We start from the raw sequence: 6,763 nt of genomic DNA on the forward strand, positions 1-6,763 counted from the left end.
TGATATGAGCAGTAAACGAGCGACACATGTCAATTAGTAAGTCTCTATGCCTCTATGATTCTATAACATGATACATAAATCATTGAAGTTCGGAAAATCAGAAGTTAGTCCATGACAAACAAACAAGAACATAAGTTGTTGAAATTAAACATACAAAAAGAACTAACCTAAAGTGAAGGGAAAAACAATTGTGGTTGAAAAGTTAATTCACTAGGTAAAAACACTTGATCTGCTGTTAAATTAAGAGCTAGTACTCACTTGAAACATAATTAATGAAAATGAACAACAAAAACATAACAATAAGAAGCTAGGTGACGATCATTAAAAAATTTGTTCCATCGTATGAATAGATTTGAAGATTATAGTTGTAACTCGTTATCAAGCTAATGTTTATTCATTTGTATCAACATTGTATCGATAGCCTATTATGTTGTTTAATTTTGCCTCTAATTCTCTCCTAAAATAAAACTATAATCCATCTTCTTTTTCTACAGGATTTAGAGAATTAATTTGTACGAGTAGTAATTATAGAGTACTCGACTACTCGTATACTGTACGTCTGTACTTTTAAACCCTTTTGACAGGAAATAATATTAAACAACTTCACTGCATAATTAAGATAATAATAGTCACATTTAATTTTATCATTACACAAATCAATTAGATGGATGATGATCATGAGATTGAAGAAATTCAAGAATATAATCCTTCAAATTCAACCCAACATCTCGATCCTTAACCCTAACATATTTCTCCCCTAGTTTATCCAAATATTCCTCCATTCCCACTTTCCCATTTTTATTCCACAATTCCTCCCCAAAACTAGGATGCCCAAAATACCCCTCTGCTACCGTCACCCGCGGTTCACCTTCCTCATCCGTCACCACCTCTATAGGAAGCCGCTCGTAGTGTCCACGGCTGATCCCTTCAAGCTCATCCAACCGGGCCAGGCCCAGGCCCGATACTGAGTAGAGCTCTCCGATGACCCGGTGACCCGACCCGGGAATGTTGATCAAGAAGGGGATACCCAAGGGCCCGCATACTAGAGGGTATGAATTGAGGGTTTTGTAACAGCCTAGGAAAATGGCGTCGTTTGAGGCGGTGAGTTCTTCTAAGAGATGGTGGTTTGGGAAGCCTCGTTTGAGGGTTCCATAGACGAAGATTTTGGTAGATTGGTTGGTGGACATTGGTGATTGTTGTGGTGGAGACTGGAGACTGGAGAGTGGAGAGAGTTTTTGGATTTGGGGAAACAGTAGAAATGATACTATGTCATATATTGATATTGGATTGGGCCTTAATTTGAAAATTGGATTCTTATGCTAAATTCTCTCACTGGTTAACGTGATTTGTTAATGGACGAAGTTTATAAAGAGTGGAGAAAGGATAAGGAATTAAAGCTCCTGATTTACAAAATTGAATTGAACTGAACTGAAGTGAACTAAATTACACTGTTTATGAAAGAAGGAAATTAGGAACTGAACTGAACTGAAATTAAGTTGAAGAGAACAGACCCTTATACAATTATACTCTGTATCACATAAAAAAAAAATTTGGTATGAATTGAAAGTTAAGGTATGTTTTGTTCACTGGATTTTCAATTATGTTATACGTATGTTATTTTGTTTTATTTAAACTTATTTTAATCTTAACTTATTTTTCCTTAATTTATCTTATACTCCGTATGTACTTTGCTGAACTTATGAGATTTAAATAAGTAAAAAGTGGGTGAACGGAATAGGGTCTTATATCATATCATATCATGATCTTGTGAATATGGTGTGCATTAAGGCTACAGACGAATATGGGTATGTTCAAAAATAATGTCCAACTAATTCAATGTTTGGCCATTATTATATTATGGAGGAAAAACTCCACACATTAAGGGCTCTTATTCTTCATTGGCTTGTTCCACCATTGAGTATGGTTGAAGTGGAGTGAGGGTTATAATTTTTATACGTAAAATATATATAGAGTATTTTTTTTTTCCAATTTGAAAAAAAAAATGGAGAGATAAGATTGTGAAGTAACTCAAGTGAGCTAAAATATGCGAAGTAATATTAATTTATTCAATGTACCTGTTATGAAATATATAGAAATTAGAGGATTAAGAGAAGAAGGTAATAAGAGAAGTATTACTACTTTTATGTATTACTCTTGGTAATATTTTTGTGCATCATACAAGTGAAATTACATGGCTATTTATAGTAGTAAGAACCACTATTACATTGTGGGCTATAACCTTAGAGGGTGGCAATTAGGGTTGGCTACTACATTAAATGCAATGAAGAATTGGAGTGTGGACATTCACACCTTGACTAATTTAATTAACTCTTAACACTCCCCCTTGAATGTCCATACAGAATAGGGTATATGTTGCCTCGTTAAAACCTTGCTAGGTAAAACCCTTTAGGATAAAAGCCATAGCTAAGGGAAAAGAGTACAACAATACATTACTATATGCTTTAGTGTACTGCCTCATTAAAAACCTTGTCAGGAAAAACCCATTGGGATAAAAACCTGATCGAAGGGAAAAAGAGTGCAGTGCATATAATGCTCCCCCTGATTTTAACATAGTTTATGAAGACGACGCATCCCAATCTTGTGGACCAACCGCTCAACACTCTTCGAAGGTAGGGACTTTGTAAACAAGTCTGCAAGATTATCAGATGATTGGATCTGTTGGACATTTATCTTCCCTTCCTTCTGCAAATCGTGTGTAAAGAACAGTTTTGGGGATATATGTTTAGTCCTATCACCTTTAATATATCCTTCAGTTACTTGTGCGATACATGCAGTATTATCTTCATAAATGATGGTTGGACTTTCAGTTACTTCTTTCATCCCACATTCTTCTTGGATATTGCCGATCATTGACCTTAGCCATACACACTCACGTCCTGCTTCATAAAGGGCAATCAACTCAGCATGATTTGATGATGTCGCAGTTAAGGTTTGCTTTGTTGATTTCCAAGAAATTGCAGTTCCACCATAGGTGAACAGATATCCAGTTTGTGACTTGGCGTTTTGTGGGTCTGATAGATATCCAGCATCTGCATATCCGATGAGGGTGGCATCTTGCCTTGATTGATAAAACAAACCAAGATCTTTTGTTCCTCGTAGATATCGTAGTAAGTGTCTTACTCCTTTCCAGTGTCTCTTCGTTGGTGCGTTGCTAAACCTGGCTAACAAATTCACAGAAAAAGCTATGTCTGGTCTAGTATTGTTAGCTAGATACATTAGAGCCCCAATTGCACTTAGATATGGTACTTCAGGACCAAGGACATCCTCGTTTTCCTCTCGAGGTCTAAATGGATCATATTTCATAGTCAAAGACCGAACAATCATCGGGGTGTTTGTTGGGGTCGCTTTGTCCATGAAAAAACGTTTTAACACTCTTTCGGTGTAGTTAGACTGATGGACGAAAATACCATTATTTAAGTGCTCAATTTGCAATCCAAGGCAAAATTTAGTTTGTCCAAGGTCTTTCATCTCAAATTCTTTCATCAAGTATTTTGCAGTTCTTTCAAGTTCATTTGGGGTTCCAATGATATTCAAGTCATCAACATAAACTGCAACAATTGCAAACCCTGATTGTGATCTCTTAATGAAAACACAAGGACTGATTTGATTATTCTTGAACCCTTCTTTCATAAGGTATTCACTAAGACGATTATACCACATCCTCCCAGACAGTTTCAATCCATAAAGTGACCTTTTTAATTTTATGGAAAGTAAATGTCTAGGCTTGTGGTTTTCTGGTAATTTTAGTCCATCTGGGACTTTCATATAAATATCTGTATCGAGTGACCCATATAAATATGCGGTTACTACATCCATTAATCGCATCTTTAGTCCTTCTGAGACTGTCAAGCTTACCAAAAATCTTAACGTAGTTGCATCAACTACGGGAGAATATGTCTCCTCATAATCAATCCCAGGAATTTGAGAAAAACCTTGGGCTACAAGTCTTGCCTTGTATCTTACAATTTCATTTTTCTCATTTCGTTTTCTCACAAATACCCACTTGTATCCAACTGGCTTTACACCTTCTGGTGTAAGGGTTATTTTTCCAAACACTTCTCGTTTTTCGAGTGACTTTAACTCTGTCTGCATTGCCTCTTTCCATTTTGGCCAATCATGCCTGCAACGACATTCTTCCACTGTTCTTGGTTCACTATCATTTTCGTCAGATGCCATTTCAATTGCAATGGAATATGCAAATATTTCATTTACGATAACATCATTTCTATTCCAATAATTCCTGGTAGAAACAAAATTTATTGAAGTTTCATTGTTATCGATGTTATGGTCATCTTGTTCATCCCCTTTCGGATTATCATCTTTTTCTCTATTCTTATCTGTACTTTGTCTTTCTTGACCTTCTGTAAGGGGAATATTGTCGATCTCATCAGGTCTTTTTAATTTTCTTGGTTTAGAGTCTTTTGAACCAAGTGGTCTTCCACGCTTTCGGCGTGCTAGAGATTCATTTTCAATGATCTTATCACCAGAAGGAATTTCAATTCGTGCAGGGGCATTTTCAGCTGGTATATGTGATTTTGTCACTTTCTTTGCATCTATAAATGCATCAGGCAGCTGATTTGCAATGCTTTGTAAATGAACAATTTTCTGAACTTCTTGTTCACACATATTTGTTCGTGGATCAAACATTGACAATTGTGTTGCATTCCAAATGATTTCTATTTCTTTCTTTCGTGGGTCCACTTTCTCTCCCCCTAAGGCTGGGAATACTGTCTCATTGAAATGACAGTCGGCAAATCTGGCCGTAAATAAATCACCGGTCATTGGTTCAAGATATTTAATTATGGAGGGTGATTCAAACCCAACATAAATTCCCAGCCTTCTTTGTGGACCCATCTTTGTTCGTTGGCGTGGAGCAATAGGAACATACACCGCACAACCAAAAATTTTTAGATGTGAGATATTAGGTTCTCGACCAAAAACTAATTGTAGTGGTGAGAACTTATGATAAGCAGTTGGTCTCAACCTAATTAGAGTTGCCGCATGTATTATGGCATGACCCCAAGCAGATGAAGGCAATTTTGATCTCATCAATAATGGCCTTGCAATCAATTGTAGTCTCTTAATTAATGACTCAGCAAGTCCATTTTGTGTATGAACATGAGCTACAGGATGTTCTACAACAATTCCAATCGACATACAATAATCATTAAATGTTTGGGATGTAAATTCCCCTGCATTGTCAAGCCTTATTCTTTTTATTGTATGGTCTGGAGATTGTGCTCTTAGTTTAATAATTTGAGCAAGGAGTTTTGCAAAAGCAACATTTCTACTGGATAAGAGACTTACATGTGACCATCGAGTTGAGGCATCAATTAATACCATAAAATATCGGAATGGTCCACATGCAGGATTAATTGGTCCACAAATGTCTCCTTGAATCCTCTCTAAAAATGTTGGAGATTCAGTAGCAATTTTGTTCATAGATGGTCTTATTATTAATTTGCCAAGTGAACATGCAGAGCATGTTAATTCATCTGATCGAGGGATTTTAACATTCCTAATTGAATGTCCTACTGAATTTGCTATAATCTTGTGCATCATTCCTGTACCAGGATGACCCAAACGATCATGCCATAAATTTAGCAGATTCTTATTATCTAACTTCTGGTTAGATATCAAATTTATTTCAACTGGTCGTATATCTATATGATATAACCCTGAAGAATATGCTGGCAATTTCTCATACACATGTTTCTTGCCATGTTTTTCTGCCGTGAGGCATAAATATTCTTTTTGATCCACTATCATTGTTTCTAAATGAAAACCATTTTGACGCACATCTTTAAAACTTATAAGATTTCTTCGAGATTTACTCGAATATAAAGCGTCAATAATGATTAATTTTGTTCCATTTGGGAGTATTATGCAAGCTTTTCCAGAACCTTCTATTAGCTTGGCTGACCCAGAAATGGTATTAACATTTGCTTGAAATAATTTTAACTTTAAAAAATATTTTCTATCCTTCAGAATAGTGTGTGTTGTTCCACTGTCCAAAAGGCATTGAAATTTGGAACCAACTTCGGGCAGATCCATATCTTCATAAAATAATAAGTATAAGATTAGTTTAAGATAATTAAACTGGACGTACTTTATTAATAATGAATAATTAAGAGTACATAACTTGAACATGAAAAAAAAACATACAAGAAAAGTACATAATGAAAACATAATACATATCATAGTAATTGATGAATTATCTAAACATGATTATTCTCTCCAAAGATAAATTCACCACTAGCTTCACCATTGTCTATGTGGAAATCAGACACATCAAGGCTAATTCCAGGGACATTTTCTTCATTAACATAATTTGTTTCGGCATGTTTTTCTTTCCCTTTAATGGAAGCCTGGTATAGTTCTACCAGATGTTTGGCCGTACGACAAGTACGTCCCCAATGTCCAGTCATGCCACATCTATAACATGTGTCTTTTCCTTTTGTGGTGGCTTGATTTTTGTTTCCTTGTTGATGCCCCCTTTGAGTGTTGTTTCTAGGGGGAAATTGGCCTCTACCACGGCCATAACCACGTCCACGGCCACGTCCGCGGAAATTTCCACGACCTCTGCCACGGTTATTATATTTTCCACGTCCACCTCTATGAGCAACATTTGTCTCGGGTGGATTTGAGCTTTCTACAGCATTTGTTTCATTGAATGCTTGAGACCCAGTTGGTCTTAGGTTGTGATTCTTCAACAGAAGATCATTATTCTTTTCAGCAACCA

General features: G+C 36.1%; 1 pseudogene; it reads right to left on the minus strand.

Moving 5' to 3' along the window:
- Positions 1 to 614: 614 nt before the first annotated feature.
- Positions 615 to 1,304, minus strand: LOC145567921 (putative gamma-glutamylcyclotransferase At3g02910 pseudogene; annotated as a pseudogene).
- Between the last annotated feature and the right edge of the window lie 5,459 nt (positions 1,305 to 6,763).

The sequence above is a fragment of the Chenopodium album genome, chromosome 11, assembly GCF_948465745.1.
Source record: "Chenopodium album chromosome 11, dcCheAlbu1.1, whole genome shotgun sequence".
In the NCBI taxonomy this organism is placed as follows: Eukaryota; Viridiplantae; Streptophyta; class Magnoliopsida; order Caryophyllales; family Amaranthaceae; genus Chenopodium; species Chenopodium album.